Raw genomic sequence first — 23,800 nt, 5'->3', positions numbered from 1 at the left:
CTCCACTACGGCGTGCCTCATAATCAGAAAGTGGTTTTGGCACGTAAAACCCCATAATTTAATTTTTTTCCTTTTTTCTTTCTTTCTGTAGAACAGCCTTGAGCTGTTCGAGGTTTCTGCGACGCCGCAGTGGAGCACACGAAACTGCGTCAGTGCGTGCTTCACAGAAAAGCTGTACCAGACGATCGACACGCAGACAGGAAGCAGACGATCGCTGTAGCCGAACGATGACACGCGTACGGTGGACGAATGCAACGGAGCAGATGAAACTGGCGTCAACACGTGCTCTTTCCTTGCGGACGACACGATGACAAAAAAGCAGGAGCTCGCAGAAGCAGGACGACGCCTCCTATGATGTTTTCAGCAGACGACAGAAAAACCAGAAAGTGGGGAACCTCGTACAAAGCAGACGAACATCCTTGGGCGCGACGGACCGTTAGAAAATGGCGAGGGAGGGATTGAAGTGGGGAGGGAATCGGCGGAGAGAGCGGAACCGCATTCCAGCAGATTATATATACAGCCTCGCGAAATGGCGGAGAAAATAGAAGCGATCAACTTTTCCGGAGCATCCGAGTTCTCTCTCTCTCTCTCTCTCTCTCTCTCTCATTTCGCGCGGTGCGACCGTGATTCCAGTTTGTCGGGTGTACCCGACGCCGCCTCGCGGTCACTCCAGCGAAGAAGAACCGCATCAGTGTGGGAGAGGGTCGGTTGGGCGAACGTTCGGTCACGTCCTGACACTTAGCTCTGACCCCTTCGTTCCTTCGGCGCCGTTTCGAATCCGCTACCTTCGTTGACCGAGCCCGATCCCTTTTACGACTCGCTCGTTCGCCGCCGCTTCGCTTAACCCTCTATCGCCCTCTGCCGCAAGCACGCGCCCTCACCCTCAGTAATGGCCAGGAAGTGGCTCTCCTGGGCCTTTCTCTCTGTTTTCTGTTTGTCTCCTTTGCTTTCTTCACGATCGCTTTCTTCGTCATTTGGCGACCCGAACACTTGTTTGTTGCGCCGCCTTTGCGCCCTGCCTTTCGCTAATACGGTGCAGTGGTGTCAAAGGTAGAACTGGAGGTCATTAAACAGTTGGGGAAACCGAGGATCAATGTGAGCCAACGGGAAATGAACTCATACGCTTGTATTGCAGTGAGGTTTATGTGTCCTGACTGCTTGCAGGAGCTGAAGCAGTGTCTAAAAGTTTAGTCTGAGAAAGCCCTTTGCTTCTATTGCAGTCTGGTGCGCAGGTTGATGGTCAGACAGAGAGGGAGAAAGAGAGGGAGAGAGAGAGAGACAGAAATAAGTAAACCCCAGAATACTGCGTCGTTCGTTCTTTAAGCAAACCAAGTCGTCCTTGAGCAACTTTCTCATTTAGATTTATTTGCTATGACATTCTTAATAGTCTCATTTGTGCGATGGTGGTTGGTTGTAGGAATGTGGAATGTGTTGTAGGAAAGTGTTGTACGATTATTCGTGTATGATTAGTGTTCGTTGGCGCCATCCCTGTACTCGGTACGTTCTTGTCTCAGCATTGTTTCGGATTCACATGCTACTTCAACTTTTCTTGCACCTAAATTAGTCTCTAATTATTTGCCTTCATTTTTGATGCATTACGTAACCTCGATCATTAGTGTTGAAAACAAGTGAATAAATAAGAAAAGTTAATACTTAAGTACGAGCGCGGGATCTTCCTGTCAATTTCTGCTGATTATATGGGACACTTCTTAAAGAAGGTTCTTTTAAAGTCCCTTGTTGAACCTAAAAAAAAAAAAAGACGTTTCATATTACAGTGGACCAGACTGCTGTTCGCTGTGCTATTTGTCAATGTGTACATATCTGCCGTTATGTAGCCTAGCAGTAATGTCACCCAGACCTTTTCTCTCGAAAACACAGCAACACCATTACACTCACTTCATCGTCTGGAAAACGTGAATGCAACCTTATTTAAAATATACTGAAGCAAGGTCTGACTACGGGCTAGTTGGAATTCCATGGTATAACTCGTCAATTACAGCGCAAACATAGACGGAGGACAAAAGAGACGACGTAGACAAGCGCTGTCTACGTCGTCTCTTTTGTCCTCCGTCTATGTTTGCGCTGTAATTGACGAGTTATACCTTATTTAAAAGCTGCTTACAGGTTGTGCGCTGCTTCCTATTCTGCAGCTCCTGCAGTGCCGGGCGATGCTGAAGACAAATATTCATCTGTTTTTTTTTTTCCTTTGTCATTCAGACGAAGGTGCAGCGGCTATCGTATAGCGAATCACATCCGCTTGATAAGCACCTCTCCAACACTGTTTGAATCATACCTTCATTGTTTCTTTAGCGTCTCTATTTCTTTATATATTTATCGCTTTGTGCCTCCGCATCCTTGCTATTAGCCGCCTCCAGAGGTCGCGCCTCGTCTTGCTTTCTTTTTATATATTTCGTCTTCTGGATTCCGTTTCGTCTACTTCGGACCCGCCCTGCGCGTCTTGCGGTCTTCTGCTGCGCGTTCCTCTGCCGCGCGGACAATAACCTTATCTCACTCGCCGACGGTTAAATACGCCCTTCGATCATGATCTCGAAGGTCCGTTGTGACCTCATCATCTGGAGTGGGGCGGCCTCCTTTATTTTTTTCTTTATCATGCACTACGTTGTCATTTTCTCGTTACCTCTTCGGCTCTCGCTTGACCCGCCGGCTTTTCCTCTGCTCCAACTCTTGCTTGTTCGTCTGCTCCTGCTCTTGCATGTTCGCCTGCATCCGCGTCCTATCCTATTGGCTTCGCGGTGCCATTCTACTGCCATTTTGGCCGACCCCCCCCCCCCCCCCCATCTCACCTCACACTCACTTGTCATGGGCCTCGCAATAGCCTTCGTGTGACTCCGCGTATCTTACCACCGTTCCATGCATGCCTTCATTGCTCGACCTTGACACTTGACCAAGGTGAACTTTCGTCTGCTTCTGTAGGTTGGCTTCCGTTTGCTGCAGACAGACGACTGCACTTTGTGTTCGGCTGTCGGTGCTTGTGAGGTTCTTTGTTGTTTCGTCCCGAATGCATTTTTTATTGAGGTAGTAACTGTGACTGCGGCATCTAGTGAAGTTGCTCCTCACTGTATGTCAGAACCGCCGGCCCGTTCCTTTCATTGCTGTGTGCTGTTTCAATGGCTCAAATCATCTATTACATTCGCGCCATTTTCGGCTTCATTGTTTTGGCATGGATCTTGCTGTTAGCCTTCGTTGACCTAGGTGCCGCCTCACTTGGGTCTTTATGCTGAACGGAACCTAGAAACTTAATATACAAGCTGCACCGTCTAGCCCAAAGTTTATTCTCCGCAAACGTGTCCTTTGTGCGTGTCAGTTACACTGAGCTGTACCCCACGATATTTTTCTTGATCTGCTTTTTCTTCAATTTCCCGTATATCGAGCATCCTCATGCGGTTCTTGATTTTTAAAAGGAAGCTTATCGTTTTTCTCGGCAAGTACTTCACTGAATTCAAGTAGGTTTGCTGCATCTAAAAGAAAATATCAGAATCTAATGACTGAAGAACATGTTCTAGTTAGGTCGATTATTTTTTGTACGAAAATTGTTGAAAATCGAAATTTTTTAAAAGCGACACTACTAAGTTAACTGCGCAACTCAGGAAAGAAATATTAATCAGAATTCTGTAAACTGCATCTAGTAATACATCTAAACTCGAGAAATTTGAAGTATTATACGTTGCTTTCAAGCATACCACTAATATCTGAGTACTACTTTTGCAAAACACTTGTAAATAGTGTAGGAAATTACCCTAAGCTGTAAACTCATCTATAGAATTTGTCCACTCTAAATGCTTTAACCGGTCTATTTATAGCAGGCGATGTATGTTTTTGGTACGGAGTTACCATTTGTAAACTTCGTGCTTCTATTCTGTTTTAATCTTACCCATTTTTGGTAACTATTGTAAAAAACTTTCACGCCCTAAAACAAAATTTTGTTTCCTACTGTCACTAGAACGTATTTTTTTTCTCAAATGCAGGAAATTGCATTCAAATTGGCCCAGGGGCTGTCTAATGAAAGCATTTCTGCCTTTTACACGCATTTTAATAGGCGGCATCCGAGCTGAAGCTTCCTCTTAACCAACGGTCCAACCATGACAACACCGCGCGTTCATTCGCACCCTAATCCTTACAACACCTGACAGCGCCACAGCTATGCTTACAATACGACACCACGTTATACAACTCTAGCGATCAAGTGTCGTCTGCCCGGACTGCGTCCTGTTTGTCCACTGCACGGTATGCAGACGGCGTCCGCTACTGCCAGCTTCCCGGTTTAACTTTCGTCTGCTGTGCTCTCCCGCGTAAAAAAGAAACGATCAAGTGGCTTGACCCGGCTTTCGGCTTCTAGCTGCCGACACTGAACTGGTGTGGGAAAGCGGATGTGCCTTTTATTTGTTTCCTGTTTGACCTTTTTCTTCTTCTTTTCTTTTTAACCGCCCTTTTGCAAGACCGTAAAACACGTAGCGCAGCACTGAGGCGATCATTTTTGACCATCGCTGCTGTCGTCTGCTCAGCCACTCGGAAGCCGGAACATTGTTAGTTTTCTTATCATTAACATTATTTCTTCCCGAGTGAGTATCCCGTTTACTGCGCTCAGCGGTGCATTTTTCGGGTAACTTAGGGTCGGCAAAGCTGAACGAAGTCATTCGCTCGCTCATTTTTGTATATTCTCTTCATTTTTCTTTCTCTCTTCTTTCTTTGTACTTCTGATCATTCTGTTTATTATATCTTGCTGAATCCGTGTGTCCTTCTCGAAATAATGGACCCGGCAGACAATTAGAAGGACGAGCATAAGCAGTGCTTGTACGCGTCATGTACAGTATAGCAGTCGCACCCAAATAGAACACTTGACCAGGCTGTGCAAGGGCAAACACGCAGTGGACTTCCCAACGGAACTTGAGAAGGGTAGGGATTCGGCCTTGTTCAACGTGAAGCCGCGCTGCTTTCCTTCCAAAGTTAACAAATAATATTCAGCTATGTTTCAACAGAAAGTCAATCTAAGATATCAAAAGACTATTAGAATCACTGTATAGAAATTCAACAAGTACTTTTGTAAGGGCTGGTTCACGATTCCACGGCTGTATGGCCAGTGTATGGCAAACACACAGAGCAAGAAAAATGAAAGTACGGAATACACAGAGAGCAACGCTGTTCAAAGTGGACGAACACGTTTGCTATACACGCACACGAACAGTCCATGTTTTCGGCACGGCCCCAAACTTTCACACCATCGCGCGACATTTTTTTTTCTTTTTTTCAGTTAGCAGATTCGCAGCGGCCAGTTGGACGAAGTAAACTTAGCCTTCGCACGTACTCGAAGAGAAAGAGGTTATAACGCAGAGAAGTTGCGCGTCTCGGTAACCGGATCACGTGACTCCTTCCTTTCACTCGCGCTTGCCTCTTCGCCTATACAAGTCGTCGTCGGCAGGTCGCTCGCATTCTGGTTCGCCAGCTGTTTTGCGTTTGTTATCTCCTTTGTTGGCGAGCGCGCTTTGGTGCAGCCCTCGTGTGTACAGAGAGCTTGAATAGGCAGCGACCATTCTTCAGAATTAAGAGCGACTGCGCTAGCTCGCATAATAATCGACGCGGTCAACGCAAAAAGAGAAGCCCGCTATACGCGACGGCATTCTCTGGGCCGTTGCGGTCGTGAAAAGGACAGAACGCAGAGCAGCTATAGAACTAATCCTCCGGCGACCCCATGCGGATTGTATAGATATGCATATCGTTCTAACTTTCTGTTCCTTTCTTGCTTTTCCGTCTTGTCGAGTGGCACAGATTTTTCTTGGACACCCAGCAACCACTCCCGGTCAGCGTTTGCTGCTGGTTGCGGCGCTCGTGGTTCAGAAAAGAAGGAAAGAAAAAACGAACCGGAAGTAATCTTCTCTATGTGGCCGTTGGAAGAAGTTATGTCTGGTCATTAAAAAAAAAAAAAAAAGAAAGACTGGCGCGCCTGCTTTTACCTTGCCGCAGCCTCGCTAGTGAAGAGGCATGCAGGTATAGGTTGGTTGCTGGCCGGGCGGGCGGGCGAGCGATCGCTCTGCGCGTGCGCAGTGCCGAAAGGCTGTCGGGCTTTAACCCTAAAAGGAGACCGCTCACCGGGGGTGTACGGATGACGGAAGCCGTTGACTCGTCGTCGCCCCCGGGAGTCGTTAAGAGGGAACGCCCTTTCTTCGAGAGGGCCGTAATTAAAAACCGCGAAAGCTCGCGTAAAAGGGCTTGCTCGGTTTTTTCCCGTCTTTTCTATCTTCTCTTCTTTTTCGAAAGTTGCGAAGTCGGTGCGTGTTCAAAGTAATACAAGAACCGAGAGCGTGTATCTTGTTGTTTCGTCTTGCTCTGAGAGTCTTAAATAGGTATACGTTGTTGGAGTGCTGTATTCTATAGGATTCTATAGGCCTTTTTTTTTTGGTTTAAGACAGCCTTGTAAGTAGGTGTACGCTCTTAGCACGCCGTGTTCCATCGGGCTGTTTCAGGTCTCAGACGGCGGGCAACACCCCTTGCGGTTGAAACATCAAAAAAAGAAAAAAAAAAAGAACAGGCTGCTGGGGAGCTGGTGTGCATCTCCCTCCATCACCTCCTTTAAATGCAACAGTATACTCATTTGCGCACGTCTCCAGTCACTTTCCTAAATCTGGCCTTTGAAGCTGTAAATGGTTTGCCTACGTGGTAGGTCCTTCGTGAAAGCGATTCAAGCCAGTAAATTCATTTGCACGGGTAGATATTTTGTATGCGATATTGAATGTTATAACATTTTTTGTTTGCCCACCTAAAGAAACGCTACGGCTGCGATAAGGCACACTGCAACGCTGCTCCACAACCGTATCGCATTGACTGCAAAAAGAAAAAAAGAAGAAAGAGAAAACGAGAAGCCATCTAGAAAAAAAAAATGTGACCTAAACTTCCTTAAGGGGAGTTATGGAGAAGGAGGAGGAGCAGGAAGAGGAGTAGAAGGAGCAGGGAATAAAGAGAGAAGGCAGGGATGTTAACAAGAAATGCGTCTGGCTGGCTAACGTGGTGGGAATCATTATATAGTGGCTCCTTATTTGCACGTTTGCCTGCTAAACGTTCTTGCTTTTCTTCCTCTGTTAGATTAGGAACGGAGGAAGGAAACGTGCGCGCTACGTCATGCGTCACGTCACGCGCCAGAACAGCCTATCGCTGGCTCTTCTGGCCGCATGACGTAGAAACGACGCTCAACTTCATTGGGCGAGGATGTTCGCGGTCCTCGAGCGCAGGAGTAGCCGTGGAGAGTGGCGTCCGGCGTCCAATCATTGCACCAATGAGCGCGACCTCGTACGCGACAGGTGGGCGGGGCTTCGGACTTGGTCGCGGATGGTGTGGCCTTAATTCATGCCCAGAGAACCCAGCACTCCAGAACTGTCGCATGGTCACAAGACTCGCGTTAAGTAAACACTTACTACTAAAGTAATACAGATTGGTTATGTTCAAACTCCTAAATTAGGTTATCACTTCCTACTCTTCACAAAACGAAGAATCTGAATTTATTTTAAGTTTGATTAAGTAACTAGTACAAATGTATTGCTGTCTTTTTTTGGCAATGTAGACATTATTTGATCTAGTTTAAGTGCGTCACATTATTTGGCCGAATTTCTAAGTAGAAAACTTATTTTTTAAGGTGAACCGAAAAATTGAAAATGACCTTGTGTGACCTTCCTGAGAGCTTCGTGCGTATAATGCTTCGCAATAAAAAAGCATGAAGCAGAAGATTATGATGATTAGCGTTGTAACCTCACTTTTCTATATCCCAAAATGGTTTTAACGGATGAAACATCTATCGCGATGCAAATCGCACTTAACACCCACCGCTAATACCGGATGTTTATTTCAACACGCATGTCAACTCGGTAGATACGTTTACGGTTCAAGTAACGTGAAAGAACACCCTATATATATGCAATGGTGATCAAGTGATCAGTAAAACAATATATATGTGCAAAAGACGCACACATACACATGCGCGTGTGTTTTTCACATATACTTCGAAACTCAATATTGCTCAAGAAGACTCAGTGTGTTATTCACCAATAAGTCAACAGCAATTAGTCAACTTTAATCTTGTGAACACTCAACAATAGCTCAATAATACCCAATATGATTCAACAATATATCAACAGAATTTAGTCAACGACTTTATTTTGGAAACTACTCAACAATGGCTCTGTAGTACTCAGTACTATTCAACGATATATCAACAAAATTTAGTCAAGGACTTTATTGTTGGAAACTACTCAACAATGGCTCAATAATACTCAATACTATTCAACAGGATACCAACAGAATTTAGTCAACGACTTTTTTTGTCGTGAACTACCGAACAACTTTATTGTTGAATTATTGCTCGGTGGTTTCAATAATTATTGAGGTATTGTTAAAAGGCTATTGAGTCAACAATTCGTCAACAACATTTCAACAGTCATTTTCATATTTTTGAAAAGGTATACGAAATTTAAAAACGGGAAGACACGTGTGCCATACTTTAGCGCATATTGTCTCTTATTGGGGGTCATAGGAAGTGAATCATCCATATGCTGAGCACGATGTCGCGGGATCGAATCCCGGCCAAGGCGGCCGCATTTCGATGGGGGCGAAATGCGAAAACACCCGTGTACTTAGATTTAGGTGCGCGGTAAAGAACCCCAGGAGGTCGAAATTTCTGAAGTCCTCCACTACGGCGTGCCTCATAATCAGACAGTGGTTTTGGCACGTTAAACCCCATAATTTAATTTTTTTAATCATCCATATATAGGACTCACCTAACTCACCCTAACCAGCCTGGCCAGACTCACCTTAACTGTCGTGTATATAGTCGCAATAAATGTAATACAATCTTACGAGCTGTGTCGTACTTGTATACCATAAAAAATTATGGGGTTTTACGTGCCAAAAGCACTTTCTGATTATGAGGCACGCCGTAGTGGAGGGCTCCGAAAATTTCGACCAGCTGGGGTTCTTTAACGTGCACTTAATCTAAGTATACGGGTGTTTTCGCATATCGCCCACATCGAAATGCGGCCGCCGTGGCCGAGATTCGATCCCGCGACCTCGTGCTCAGCAGCCCAACACCATAGCCACCGAGCAACCACGGCGGGTCTTGTATACAATTGCACCAAATGTACCATATCACCATTCTCATAGATAGTCATTGACCATAGCTTCTGCAACAAATTTTTTCTGCGCACAGCAGTGTTTACATTCACTGACAACGATCTACTCTCTACCTTGTGTATACTCACATAACACCGAGTAACTTTTGCCGTCTCGAAGCAGGTATCGTTTATACGCCTGCCGTTACCTAGAGGGAAGCTAAATTATCAAGGGCGACTGCGGTGCTCTCGTGCACGTTGTCATATTCGACCAGGTTGTGGAGACCCAACATGATGGCGGCCTCTTTTAGCCAATCAGAGAAGGCGGTGCCGCCCTTCGAGCCAACCGGCGATGACAACAACGCGGCGAATTCGACGGTATGGCGGAATTTCACAGTACCTAAGTCGGTGACAACCTATGAATCCGATAAAGCTCCACCGGCAAGGTCGCAGCACACCTGCGCTTCACCTCTGAATGACAGCCGAGCCAGCTGGAGTAAACCAACAGATAAATGACTTTGCTCCACTAATAGAAACGACATGCTAATTGGAATATAAAAGCTCGTTGTTTCGAGTTAAAATGTTGCATTTGGCTGAGAACTGATGTCCAGCATCATCCACGAAGTTTGACAAGTCGTTCGGCTTTCACCCTAAAGCCAGAGACACAAGGACATATCTGTGATGTGATCTGCGATCTTTCGCCTTCCTTTCGCAACGGAAAGCATTCACTCGTTAAGCGTGCCGATTCTTCATACTTTGTAGGTGTTGTCGTCCTGGTGGAATTGTGCCGTCATTGTGACTCGCCCTCGTATTCAGATATGCATCTTGGAGCCCATGCTTGACTTGATATAAATGACGCCTGATGTGAATGCACCCGAGATGCTCATTGCGTTTCCTTTGGAGCGATCACGACAGGCGTCATTTAAATAAAATCAAGCGTGAGCTTCAAGTAAAGATGCATTGATGAACACGGGGTCAGTGTTCGTATCGTCTTTTGTTGAAATAACCTATACAGAGTGGCCGGTCCTCAAAATTTCCGAGAACTGGAGGGAGACAACAGCCAATCGGCAAGCGGTTATTGTTGTTGTTGTCCTAAGTGGCCGTGGCACATACCCACAGAGGGGGATTGGCCAAGAATCGGGTGGTTCAATTAGGTGCATAAAAATAATAATAACAAGGGAGTTAACAATTTGAGCGTTGGAGTTTAAAAGTAAACGTTTTGTGTTTGGAGAAAAAAGGAAATAATCAGATGAAAACTGGGTATAAAATAATAATAATAATAATAATAATAATAATAATAATAATAATAATAATAATAATAATAATAATAATAATAATTAATAATAGCTAAGAAATAAAAGAAAGCTATGGTTGGGAGGGAGAACGATCACTCTAACATGGAAATCGATTGGTTTCAATGAGGTAATTTTGGATTGCCAAGCAAACATTTCTGTGGCTGAACCCAATAATGGAGGCTCCAAAAGATAAGATCACAGGCACTGACAAAGTTAGACCAATAGAGTGAAGCGGGATTTCGAGTAGTCGTTTTCTTATAATAGAAAAACGTCTGCAAGACAACAAGAAATGGTCTATTGTCTCCGCTTCGCCACAGAATGAGCATAATGGGGAGGGGACCAGACCAGACCTGTGGAGGTAGAAGTTCAGTGCAGGTATACGGCAGCGCAGCCTTGTGATGGACACTTCAATTTTCCGTGTTCGGCGAAAATCTCTGTTCCAAGGGTGTAGGAGATGTCCGTAATCCACAGAGTTATTAATTGCGGAGCCTGATACTGTCTGAATAATGACACTCCTGCGAAATCTAGCAGCAGTAACATAAGCAGTCAAAGGGCAGCAAGGGAGAATCGGGCCACTTATCCATGCCTTGGCTAGAGAGTCTGCAATTTCATTTATCATTAGTCCTTTATGGCCAGGCGCCCAAATCAAATGCACGCTTCTCAAGTAACCAGGTACCAATGTATGAAATGTCCTCATCACGCGAGAATCACTAGAAGCAGTAAGGGATGAGCACAATGATAACGAATCAGTGACTATCACGGCTGACGTAATTGATAGTCCTAATTTGCGTAATGCCAGCACCAAGGCCATGAATTCGGCTAAAAAGATTGGTATGAAATCTGGCAGCCGAAGAGAAAATGTCCATTCGAGAATCGGGGAAAATATTCCTACACCTGACTTAACTCCCAGGAAGCTTACGTGCCTGGTTTGTCGTCTTCCTTGGGGACAATGTACTAAAAAACACGAAATGTTTCTCGCCCTCTAATGAAAAAAATTTTTAATATGAAAAAAATGTATTTTTTCCCACCCCTCACCGCAAGTTAAACAGGGCACAGGCAACCACCCTTCGCCTGCTACAGACGAATACATACCCCTCCCTCACACGCTATCACACTATATACCCCGACATCTACCCGAGCCAGACGTGCAAGGTCTGTAAAACTGAATCGGCAACACTCCCCCACATGCTATGGGAGTGCAAACGTCAATACACAGACCTTAATCCCGTGACCCTCTCGTCGAGATGGCACGCCGCCCTGCGCAGCTCCCATCTCGACGACCAACTCTGGGCGACCCAGCAGGCCTACGAAGCGGCGAAGAGGCAAGACCTCGACGTCCCATCGTGGGAGGCCTAGGCCCAGCCGACAGAACTGCTGGTGTTCATTAAAGTTTACTCTCTCTCTCTCTAGCTTAAACACGTTCTGAAACACTACTACGTATGACTACTGCGATTTATTACTATTAGTTTATCTGCATGGTCGCTAGGTGGCGTTGTGCACAGCGAAAAAGAAAATCGACGGGAACAGTGGCGCGCTTCGAACCTGACAGCACAACTCTGGGCCTTCCAGCGAGCCGAGGAAGCCGCTTCGAGACAAGGTCTCGGAAACGCGTCCGCGGCGGGTGCCCAGACCCAATAAAAAGACGCCGGACTCAAATCTTGTTGATTCGAAAATAAAAGTTTACTCTCTCCAACAAAAACATTGCACATCTCAGTGTCTGACGGGTCTTGGCGCGTCAGCGGGAGCTGTTCAACGCACCGTTCGTTTCGAGAAACAAAAGGGAATCCGGAATTCGCTTTCTGACATCTCTTCAAATGCATTTCGCACCTACAACCGCTCTGCTTCCTCCTCGGGCAACGCCAACGCAACAACCGAAGCTCCCACTGTACGCGCCATTTCTCTTGAATGGATCCATGGATTGGATCCGAACGTGCCATTTCGTAGCCGGAGCCGCCGTTTGGACTCAATCCAATCCACCAGACGACGTGCCGTGCGAAGCCGGTCTCGTAGCGAGCGCATGAGCGCTCCAGCGGAACTCTTCGCGTCGCGTTATGCTCCCAGCAGACGACGCTTTCAACGTGATTGACAGGATCGTGTCGTCATTTTGATGTCACCAGGAACGTGGCCGCGCCCGGCGGCTGATGACGTTGGCGCGGACTTGGCCAATCGCGTGAGGCGAAACTGAATGCACTTTTCGAACAAGGATCTCCGATCGCGCTCCTGTATGAAGAAAAAAAAAGAAATGCACCTCCATTCCACCCTGTGAAAGTTCATGTACACACAACGTTACACAAGCGACGTACGTCACGTGCGTACGCACGTGTGCGGAAGTGCGGTGTATATCCTCATTCTTCAAGGCCCTCCACCAAGCGCAAGCGCGTTAGTGAACTAAATGAACGTTTAAAAGTAAATTGAGTGAGAAAAATCCGTAAAGTACGACTTACACACAAGGTGCAGACGTCTTAGCTTCGGACTGTTATTTTGCATATACGAGGAAAACAAATCTGTTACGCGGAAGGTGAAAGACGAAGCCCCTTTCCCATCTGCCGTTTGAGGTCTGCCTGAATGGCCTCGGCCGCTACGCAGCGGTAGCGTAGTCCAGCATGCATCCTCTTTCTTGTAGGCCTCCCATCTAGCGCATGTGCGTTACAGAAGTAATTGGATTTCTCGTAGTATAATGCATCAGAAAATTAGTACCGTACGACTTGCACTCAGCTTGCAAGACATGGTAGCATCGGATTGTAATTCTAATATACGAGAAAACATAATTCTTTTACGCGGGAACTCGAACAGAAAGCCCTTCAGCTGCCGTTGGTTTTTTGGGTGAGCACGCAACGAAAAAACGTCGACCAATTAGACGCTAATAGCTTCGCTGTGAAACGGAATATCTCTTGACATCGTGACAATAAGCGAGCCTAATCGGCTGGCGCATCCATGCCAATTCTCATTGCATTGGACAGCGCACGTATGACTTTTTATTCTTATGTTGCCTCGGATGTAGCGGCAAAACTTCTTTCACTTTCTTTTTTCCCCACAGTACTAAAGATACCCGCAAATATTACATCTTGCACATTCTCTCAATCAGTCTTCAATGCAAGCGGTATTGACGAAGATGTAGACGTAGAAATCACCTCCGGCAACATTGAAGGGATGTTCTCTGAATCTCTTCAATGGTCTTACTCTTTTCGCATTGCTAGCTTCACTCACATAGTTTAAGCAGAATTATTAGCGAATGTATTAGCATTACGATAGCTTCCCCAAAATGACCCATTATATAGCTGTTATCGTGACCGCCTCGCTATCTGTATGCACAGCACTTACTGCATCTTCAAATTCAATCATTCTGCGAAGATTTTGTTCGATGATACCTCCGTACTTTCGGCAAGTATACTTGCTTTAAGTACCGGGACATGGTGAATTGCACTTGAATGAAATGGCTGATTCGCTGGCTCGAGCACCCCTCAACGGCCATGTCGTATCTGTTTTGCCGACATCAGCTTATGTCACCGCCACTAGGTACAGAAATTTCTCTGTATCGCCGAATTCCGCAAAATCGATTCTAACACCGCCTTCTGTATTCCACCAGCTTTGTTTCCCGTGGAATAGTAATTGGTGCGCTTCAAGGCAATTTGAAGTTTCCTTTACAAAATTTAGAAGTCGTATACCGCCTCTAAATTTTCTACTTGCACAGGTCTGGACTCGCTGTGTCACCTCTATGTTCTTTATTCAGCTTACCTGAGTCTATTTAGCATTTCTTTCTCTCGTGCCGCCGACCTTTAAGACAAAGAAAACTCAGAAATTTCATTTTGACAACTTGGTCTATCGCTATAGCCTCGCCAACCACTCTTCATCTTGGGGCGACTTCCCTTGGATCCAACCGCGGGGATGCCTTTCTCGCAGTTTACAATTTCATTAGAGAGACAAAAAGAGTAGCTTGCTGAATTCCTAAAAATTATCAATTTTTTTCTATTATTTTCCTTCCTTATGGTAAACTATATTATCTCAAAATTCTTAAGAATATCTTTCTAATTTCCAAATCAAAATTTTTTAAAGCCCGGCTCTGTTATTCAAATTTAGTTTTGTTTTAGTTCTAAACATACTTGCAGCCACCTGGTCCTTGGGCCCCCCGTAGTGTGTGCATGCACCGGCGCTTGGAAACAAAACGAAAACAATATAACGTCGTCCTCCTCGTCGTCTATTTAGGTCGACGTCCGAGACCTTTTCTCGATCCGTTTTTCTCCACGAGGTTGTCCAAACAATGCTCGTGCCCATCGTCGACATTCTTCTCTCAAAACGAGGAAGAAGGCAGCACAACGAACGTTGCAGAAATATATACATTGACTCTTTTTTTTCCTCCAGGGCTGCCGATTTTTAAGGCCAAGAAAACACAAGTGTCATTTCAACAACTCAGGCTATCACTAACCTCACCAACCTTTCTTCTCTCTGTTGGCGCGTGTTCGGTGGAACTCAGCCGCACGTATGCTTTTTTTTTTTTTCGCAATTAAAAATTATATTAGGGCCACGAGAAGATTACCTTGCTGAATTCCCAAAGTTTTCAATCATTTCGGTTATTTTATTTCTTGGTGTTAAATTATTTGATCTCACAATTCTTTACAACCTTCCTTTTCAAATTTCTTAATTTGCATTTCTTTGATGCATGCTCTCCTATGCAAAATTTTATTTAATTTACAATCATAATCTCTTGTGTTACTGCATTATATAATCATTACGTCGTGCTACTACTAAATGCACTGTATCTCCTTAATGCTAAAAACAGTTCTGTTCTTTATTTTGTGTTTTGATCTTCATGCTTATAACCCCCCTTTGGAGTTTCTTGTTGTCGTTATTTCCCCCTAATGTAATGCCCGATTCTGGGCCCTTAGAGTAAATAAATGAAATGAAAACGAAATGAAATAATCAAACGCATGGGAAACCATCTGCCTCTTGGCCAATTGCCCGTATGTGGGTAGGAGCCACTGTTTGGACACAAGAACAATATATACAAGTTCATTAGCTAGCCGTGTGGAGCCCTCGGTGAAGCCCTCCTCTGCGCTGCTTGCCGGTTTGCTTAGATCGTTCCGAAGGCACCATCCACCGGGACGCATTGTATACGTTTGTAACCATACCATCGTACAAACTAGGACACTGTGAGGAAACGCGGTGTGTGCGTGTGTTGTAATTTTTTTTGTGCGTGTTCAGGCGCTCTAATAACCGTTATATCGGCGGTTAATGTTCTTTTTTTTTTCTTGAGAACCGCGGACAATGATGGAAATGCCGAAAGAAACGAGAAAGACAGTTTATCTGGCGACGCCAAACCACGTGACGCAACGCCGCATATTTTGCGCGCTGGTTTCATCCGCTTTCGCTATATGACGCAGTAAACCACGCAGTCGAGGGACACGAGGAGCGCAGAATTTGGTTGGAACCGTGGAAAGGGCAGGATTCGCAACACACTCTGAAGGAGAGGTGCGAGTTCGAATGTGCGCGACTGTGTACGTAGCGTCTGAAAGGTTGAAACAAACGGGATCCAGGGGAAAAAAAACGAAAGAAAAAGAATATATTCTCTGATTTTGGGCAATTATGCAACGCCCGGTAATTACTGCGCATGGGACCTCTGGCGGATCGGTGACTGCGTTCACCGACGAATGCGCAACGTTATGCAGCAAATAAATAACTAAACGAAAGCGAATACTTCGGAGCGCACTCGACGGTAACCGCAAAAGCGTATCCAATCGGCCGCCACGATGTGCACACTGCCTCGAAAGGCGTCAGTATGCTGCGACCGACCACCGGACTAAAACAAAAAAAGTACTTCCCGCGTACCTTCCTGGCAGACGAGGCCTGCGCGCCGTTTCGTACTTGACCCCGTACGTAACCCACATCGGCGCGAAGGAGTCCCTTGATTGAAAGGCCACCTGTTCGGCTGTCCACGCACGCGAGCACACACGGACAGACACTCACTGACGCACGCGCGCACAGACAACGCTCACGCTGCCCTCTAGCGGCCTTCGGCGAGTTTCGCGTTATTTGTCGGCATGCACTGTACAGCACGGTGTGTACATTGCTTGATTGCTTGTTCTACTCGACCAGTTTTAACGGGCTGAACGCGTCTTGTAAGCGATGGGTTTTTCGCAGCCTCGACTCTTCACGGGAGAAGATCGAGGAGGTTTTCGCTTTCCGTTACCGAACGTGCCCGTCTGTCTGTCTGTCTGTCGTCTGCAGTATAGTCGCGGCTCCGCTATGTACTACATTCGTGGCAGGGCCCGACGGATAGCTCGGGTCACCGACGACCGCCACCGTACCACACCTATTCGACCTTTTTTGCATAAGAGACGAGCGGGCTTGAAGTCTGGTAGCCCCGAAGAAATGCGGTGGCGGGCACGGGGTGTGCCGTTCGTGCTTTTCCCGCGCAGAAACGCTTTCACCCACGTTTTCTGCCCCGTCTGCTCCTTGAAAGGTCTCCTTCTCAGCCTCCGCGCCGTCTGTCATGTAGTAGAGGTAGCAGTCGAAAAAAAAGTTGCAGAAGACAGAAGACAAGCTCATTTGCCCGCTCGTTCCTTTCTTGCTCTCTCTCTCTCTCTCTCTTTATTTATTTTTGTCTTGCCTTATGCACTATGAGAGAGAGCGAGGCGCTGAGATTGTTCTGTTCTTCCTTTTAAGCGTGTTGCGCAGCTTCAAAGGGCGAGCACTTGTCTGTCTTCCCAATACCGGCGTTACCTCTGCAGGTGGCCTTGAGATGTCAGGAGTCCATGGGCGTTCGCAGACGACTTTTCTTTGTCTGTTTTTCTTTTCGTATGACTCCGCGTGCAGACGGCGCTCAGAAACGGAAAGTCTCGAACTGTTAGCCCTAACCGTACATTTTCTTATATTGAAATGTGCGAAATAGTAGTGATTTCCAGTTCACAGTGGAAAAAAAAGAAAAAGAATGTGTGGCCCCTGCGTAGCATGCATGCTACATGCGATTGAATTGACACGAGATACCCGAACTTTCGCAGTCTTTGTGCGCCTTAAGGCACCCCTTCTACCATTCGGTGTTTTGGGCTGTTATCACACGCCTTTGATGTCTTTCCCCTTGATTTCAATAGCATGGAGCGTGCTGTGGATACATCGCCTTGCTATTTTACTTTATACGTCTGTAGGCCATGAATGTTTTTTTCAATGGTGACCGCACGTCTCTAACTGAACTCTCCTCGTTAGTACTTCTCTATTTCACCTCTAAGCTCCAAAACTGCTAATACGATGCGATGGATAATCTGAACCGCGTTACCAGCACCTGTCACTACTGTTAGCTTAAGGGATTACATTGAGTTCCGGCAACCATATCTTCACACGTGCTCGGTGCCTCACTGCAAGTAATTCAGGAGAGAGAATACAATATAGACATAGGGATTACTTTTAGCTTAATATTTCCTTTGAAAGGGCGGTAGGCGATGGGCGCAACATGTTATTCGCGGCAGTGAAGTTTCGAAATTGAGAAACTATTCAAGGGGGTCGGAAACCAATTGGAGCCCACCACTACAGCTTCCCTTGGAACGGAAGCCTAGTTTATTGGTATTACAATCAATCAATCAATCAATCAATCAATCAATCAATCAATCAATCAATCAATCAATCAATCAATCAATCAATCAATCAATCAATCAATCAATCAATCAATCAATCAATCAATCACTTGATTAGATGCATTATATCCTTGCTCGATGTCCAGGCGTACCGATCTAAGAAGTTGAAGCGCGCGCGGACAGAGAGAACGAGAAGTCACAAGTTATCTGGAGTGGATAGCGTAGCTACAGGCTATGAAATCCACTCCATATGTAATATGTAATAATAGGTGGGAAAGATAGCTATATGGGTTTGTGCGAAAATAAAACACAAACTGACACAATTACTGCAGGACCACCTACAGAGTCTTATCAAGCACTGCATTCCGCAGGAATACTAGAAGCTCCTTTGTAGCGGGCGAAGCAGAGTCATCACGCCAGCACGGTCGAAGGACGTCTCGCACTTGTCTTGACGCATGTTTAGTGTTGTTTACGACAATTATAAAATTTGCAAACCACCCACAACTGGAAATCACACGCTAAAAGGCCTCGTAAACATTTATAGTGGTTGTCACTCCAAACGGGTACCAGATTCGACCCCCCCCCCACACGCACACACAAAGACAATGTTCAGGGGTATTACGTGCCAAAGCCGTGATATGACTATGAGGCAAGCCTTAGTGGGGGACTCCGGATTAATTTGGACCATCTGGGGTTTTCTATCACGTGCACCCAATGCACGGTACACGAGCGTTTTCCCAATTCGCCCCCATCAAAATGCGGCCGCCGCTGCCTCAGGGATTTGAACCCGCAACCTCGTGCTTATCAGCACAGCGCCAAAGCCAGTAAGGAACCACGGCGAGTAAAATCGACGACAGAGTGGTTGAAGATGGATTCGGCGAAAGCAACTGGGTATCAATCTGCCGGTATAAAATTAAGTGTTACAGGATTAGCTAGCTAACTAACTAGTACTTCGAATCATCTCATGGCATGTACCTATTTGGTTTCGCACGAAACCGCCAACGCTCGACGGAACAACGGAATAACTGTAGTTGTAGCGCTTTCTTTTCGAAGATAAGCTGCGCCAATAGACGATTGATTCTGCTCGGGTAAGCCTAACCTAACCTAATCTAATCTAACCCGGTTAAGCCTTTATAGTGCTGCCCCCCCAACAAAACATTTGTGACAAAATAGCCTGAAGTGTGGCTTCCCGGAAGCGGCTTACGTTTTGGGTGAAGCCGACTGCACCTGCACAACTAAAGCGGTGTTCTTGCTATATTCAATTAGACGCAACGTATGGTATAAATATTGCGAAGCTGCAGATGCCTTCGCCGCGTTATATACTTTGAGGCGCACTGTGCTTTCAGAAGCGTCGAACATAGCTTTGGGTAAATATGCAAAGATGGCGAAGCATTGAAGTAGCAATCAGGGGAAAGAACTGTAATAGTTCTTTTAAGGCAAGTCCTTCCTGCCATACTATATTTAGAATGTCATCGTCATATTTGAAACCTATGCGACAGAAAGAGCGCCTTGGCGCAACTACGTATAATCGGTGACTCAACCGCTGTAATTGTAGAACGCGAGACATCGTTTTTCCATCGTCTGCTTAGCCACAAGCAGACGTTACGCACTTCCCGGCTGCGGATTATGTAGATAAGGTACGGGCTTTCTCTTCTCGGCTCGTCGTCTTTTGAATAGCCAGCTTTTCTGGAAGAACCCGCGTAGGGAAAAAAGCGAACAAGCAAAGGCGTCGTAATCTATCAATGGCGTCGTCTGGACCATCTTAAGCAGACGGCTTGCCCGCGTGCCGTGACTCACGAAACAGACGACGTCTATTGCCATTCCCGCTAGAGGTCGTCCTGCTGACCACATACTTATTCCAGACTTCATTACTACAGAACGGTTCGAGAAAATGCAAATAAGCGCTCACTGGAGAACAAGCTCGAACCGACGTACGTATCCCCGACGCCGTTGGAGAAACGTTTCCTTCATAGATGTTTGCAGTGGCTCAACGCCGTGGCAGGCGCAGAAGCAAGGGCAATGTGTCATCTGCGTTCACTTGTCAGCAGACGACACAGTCGTGCCTCGCTCCTCACTCTTTAACGGTATAACAGGTTGCGCTGGCAGGTATGACGTTGGCAGTGATATCGAATTCAACGAGGCGCCGCCGTATACCATCGACGGTGACATCTTGTGGGGCCGGTCCTTTCGTGAGTGTTGTGAATTTGGATGTAGGCAAACAGCTATCGGCCTTTCACAGGCGCTTATGGACCTCCAAGACACGACACTTAAGATAGCATATTCCTTAGAACATCATACTGTACAATCATACATAGCGGTCCTTTTTAACGGTTGACGAGGAGGACCTTGTTCCTTGTTACTTTTTAGTGCGCTCGTCTTCAAACCAAGATACAAACGTTCGAGGTGGTTAACGTTCCCTTCAGCGGCACCTGTGAGAAGTCGTATATAAGTATCCAACTTAATCATAGAAAACTAGCGCCGGCTGATGTACATTTTTGCCGTCCTAGTGAAGAGAGTCTTTTCTATAGACATCTGCTAAAAACAGATAAAGACAGGCGCTGACTGAACCACATCGTTGAGCAATGAAATGTCGGACGCGCCTTGCGTTCAAGAACATTCGAAGACCTCTGTTGTCTTAAGCAAATGTGATTGTTTTAATCAGTGTTGAAGAAACTGTCGCAGCTGCCTTGTAGTTAGCTGCGTTCCAAGATGACGTCACGTTTGGAATCGAGCCTCAAGGCGTGTTAGGTTGGAACAAAAAAACAAAAGCAACCATTAGCCTGCATTGACAATCTTTGGTCCCCATCATTCGACGATAAACTGATCGTTGTCGTCTACTGCACTGCTGCTGAATACCTTTTTCCGAGAGCCATTTCACCAGCACTATAAGTGTCGCGTATTGTGCTACACTGTTCAAATAATCTGCCAGCGTTTAGAAGAGTTGCCATTATCCTGTTAAAAATTGAGCCCAGTTCATGACACGGAAGTATTAGCATTCGAAAAACGCAGTTTCTTATTCACAAAATTTTCCTTCCAGTTCTCTACCGTAACCGCGTCGTTGTCATATAGCATTTATAGTACTTGCTGCAAATAACTCCTTACCATCACCGAATGTCTCTATTTAAACGAGTGAATACGGCATAAAGGAAAACCCGTACATATACAGTAGCATTATTCCCAGCGATCGGGGAGGCTTTGAGGACACAGCGTAACATTTGCAACGAACGGCATGGATTAAAACCCGGCCGAGCGAGTTTTCCTCCATTATGCAAGCATGTCTTATTCGGCTGCGTATTGTTTTCCTGGCATAACGACAGGCCGTCAACGTCAACCTGCATCCTGTCGACTGCGCCACTTTGTCGTCGTAGTCGTCCGTGGGTCGCTTCTTCCAGGACACGGCCACCGCCGTTCAAGCGAGACGGTGAGCTCGACAAACACACACGTCTTTCGAAGAGCACGTCAGTGGTCACGGGGCGACCAAGGCGGTCATCCATGCAAGAAGACAACACGACGACGTTGCTACCCGCATGCTTGGTCGAAAGTTCGAGTCGACCGGCGATCGGCTTGTCGTGTGCTGCCGCGTAGCGGAGGAGAAAGAGAGGGGAGAGAGTGATTGAGGGAGAGAAAGATTCTTCTCGAGGTCACGTGGATCCCAATAGCGCCTTGCGAGGAGAGGCAGGTTGATGGTGGACGCGCTTCTTCTCACTTGCTTGCCCGTGGAAGCCTTCTCTCCTTTCCGCTGGGGGCTCCCGTCACTGCTGCCCTCCTCGCCATCTTTTATTCTCTCGTCTTCGGTGGTACGGAGGCCGCCGCCGATCTACGGAACGGGGCGAGGGAGCCAAAACGAGGCGTTTTCTTTCTGTGCCTCCCAAGAGAGGAGTTGAAGAAAAAATACTGAGCAGCACGTCAGTCGACCGCTCGGCGTGGTCGCGCGTGGAACTGCTGGAGCGAGGAGCGTGGTGGCGTCCGTCCGCCGACGTCGTCTGCTGCTGCGGCGGATTGGCCGTTTTGTGTCATCAGCTACATCGCGCATCCGTTGACAAACCGGCTGCGTGTAAAGAAGCATGCGTCTTCTGAAGACCCCTTGAAGCTTGATGGTGCTTTTTTTTTCAACTGTTGAATTTCCATAAGAACTGCGGACAGAGAGGTGTGTCGGCATCGTCGTCTGCTGCAGCGGTTCCGCTGCTCTATGTCGGCTGCTCCATTGCATCGATTGAACGTTTCCGACTGCTAGGGGCGTGTTTTGACGCGCGTCTATTCTCCCACATCAACATTTCTTTGGCTTTTGTTCTTTTATTTTGTGGTGCTGCTAATGGTGAAATGAATCGTACAGCGGACACTGGAGTGGTCACTTTAGGCGGGTCGTCCGTAGAACGTCCGAGCTCCGGGATTTCTCTGCTCGGAGTCAGCGAGTGACTACGGCTGGATTTTGTCTGTTGTCCAGGGATACAGTGCGAAGACGACGCAGTGTTATCACGAAAAAGTGTAACGCTTCTTTTTATCGGTGCACTGAAGTGAAAGTGACCGGTGTTAACCTCCTTCCCAACAATCACTGTTGTCACCAGCTACGGCGGAGTGTATCTATAAGAAACCTGCAAGTAGTCATCTTGGCCCTGCAAAGGTAAATCAACTGTTTTATTTTATTTTCTGTTTGGTTTGGTTTCAACTTTCGGTTTCGACTATTAATCCTTAACGGGATTTTAATTACAAAATATTGCTACTTACCTGTACCAAACCGTTAAATGGTTGCTAACGCAACTCAAGTACTTGTTCATAAATATACATATCGCATATATGCTAAAGGAGGACTTCGTAGGGTGTCGGAGACGTTCTACAGACATTCTATACTCACTACTCCAATCTATTTTAATGGTAAAAAAAAGCGTCAAATAAAGAACTCAATATTGTACTCCGAAGGTATGAGGTATGATCATGCCATCAATAATATTGAAGGCGTCACATCAATAAGGTAGTTACATAAAGATTTTTTGGCAGTTGACTGCCTAATGTAATTAATTTATTGGAGCAGCGACGACACGTTTCGTTACGTTGGCAGGAAGCAGTTGATTTGCATAGTGGTTACACGCTACACTACTGATGACTCGTACAAGAAGCTCAACAATACCAGAATTATAATTTTTCCATGTGTTTCTGGATAAATCCAACCTTCACGTAGGGTCACTTCCGCTGGCCAGCACTTCCTCGTGGCCAACGTCACACTTCCATACAAGGTAACCTAAAATTGGGGGCTTGTTCTGCTAAAAGAAAGAAGCAAGGATAGGCAGCCGGCACATTCTTCAGTTTGTTTAATAGAGCGCACGTTACCAAGTGCAGTTCTCGGGCAAGCTAACTTTACCACTAATAATAGTAAGTTAAGAAAGTCCACAGATAGTCTTGGCTTTCACTAGGCTGCTTATCACAGGCTCGTCCTTTTAGCTTTACAAAGTCTACGGCCTCCGTGTAGGAGATGGTTGTTAAAAGGTACACTTACTTTGGTATAGCTTTGGTCTGCACACTTGTATGCACTGTGTTGAGAAAAAAAAAAAAAACCTACGATCATCATAGCCGACAAAAAGTGTTATGGCGTACGTCCTCGAGCTGTCGTTGATAGACATTCTCTAGACGTCGTAGCCAAACGTCTGCAGGCTTTCTGCAGATAGCAAAAGGCGCGTGGCCTTGAAATAATAAAAATAACGATTGTGTGTGTTTAGCAGAGTGCGATGTTGGGCTAGTTTGTACCAATGCGTGTAGCGCGAAACGTAAGTAAAAGGAAGAGCGACTGAATTGAAAGAACCCCGTTTTCTATCCATTTGTTCCTGTTCCTAATTACCTT

At 46.1% G+C, this 23,800-nt stretch overlaps 1 protein-coding gene across 2 annotated transcripts in view; it reads left to right on the top strand.

The window, feature by feature from the left end:
- Positions 1-23,800, top strand: part of mwh (multiple wing hairs) — a 254,309-nt gene that overhangs the window by 28,241 nt on the left and 202,268 nt on the right. Inside the window, exon 1 of one of the 2 annotated variants that reach the window (XM_050176525.3) lies at positions 21,732-22,588. The exons of the other annotated variant lie outside the window; for it this stretch is intronic. The gene's annotated coding sequence lies outside the window, so the exon portion shown is untranslated. Of the gene's footprint in view, positions 1-21,731; positions 22,589-23,800 lie in introns of those variants that run through there. 2 annotated transcript variants of the gene reach the window in all.

Source organism: Dermacentor andersoni, chromosome 8, assembly GCF_023375885.2.
Source record: "Dermacentor andersoni chromosome 8, qqDerAnde1_hic_scaffold, whole genome shotgun sequence".
Lineage (NCBI taxonomy): Eukaryota > Metazoa > Arthropoda > Arachnida > Ixodida > Ixodidae > Dermacentor > Dermacentor andersoni.
This window is presented reverse-complemented; position numbering and strand designations above follow the sequence as displayed.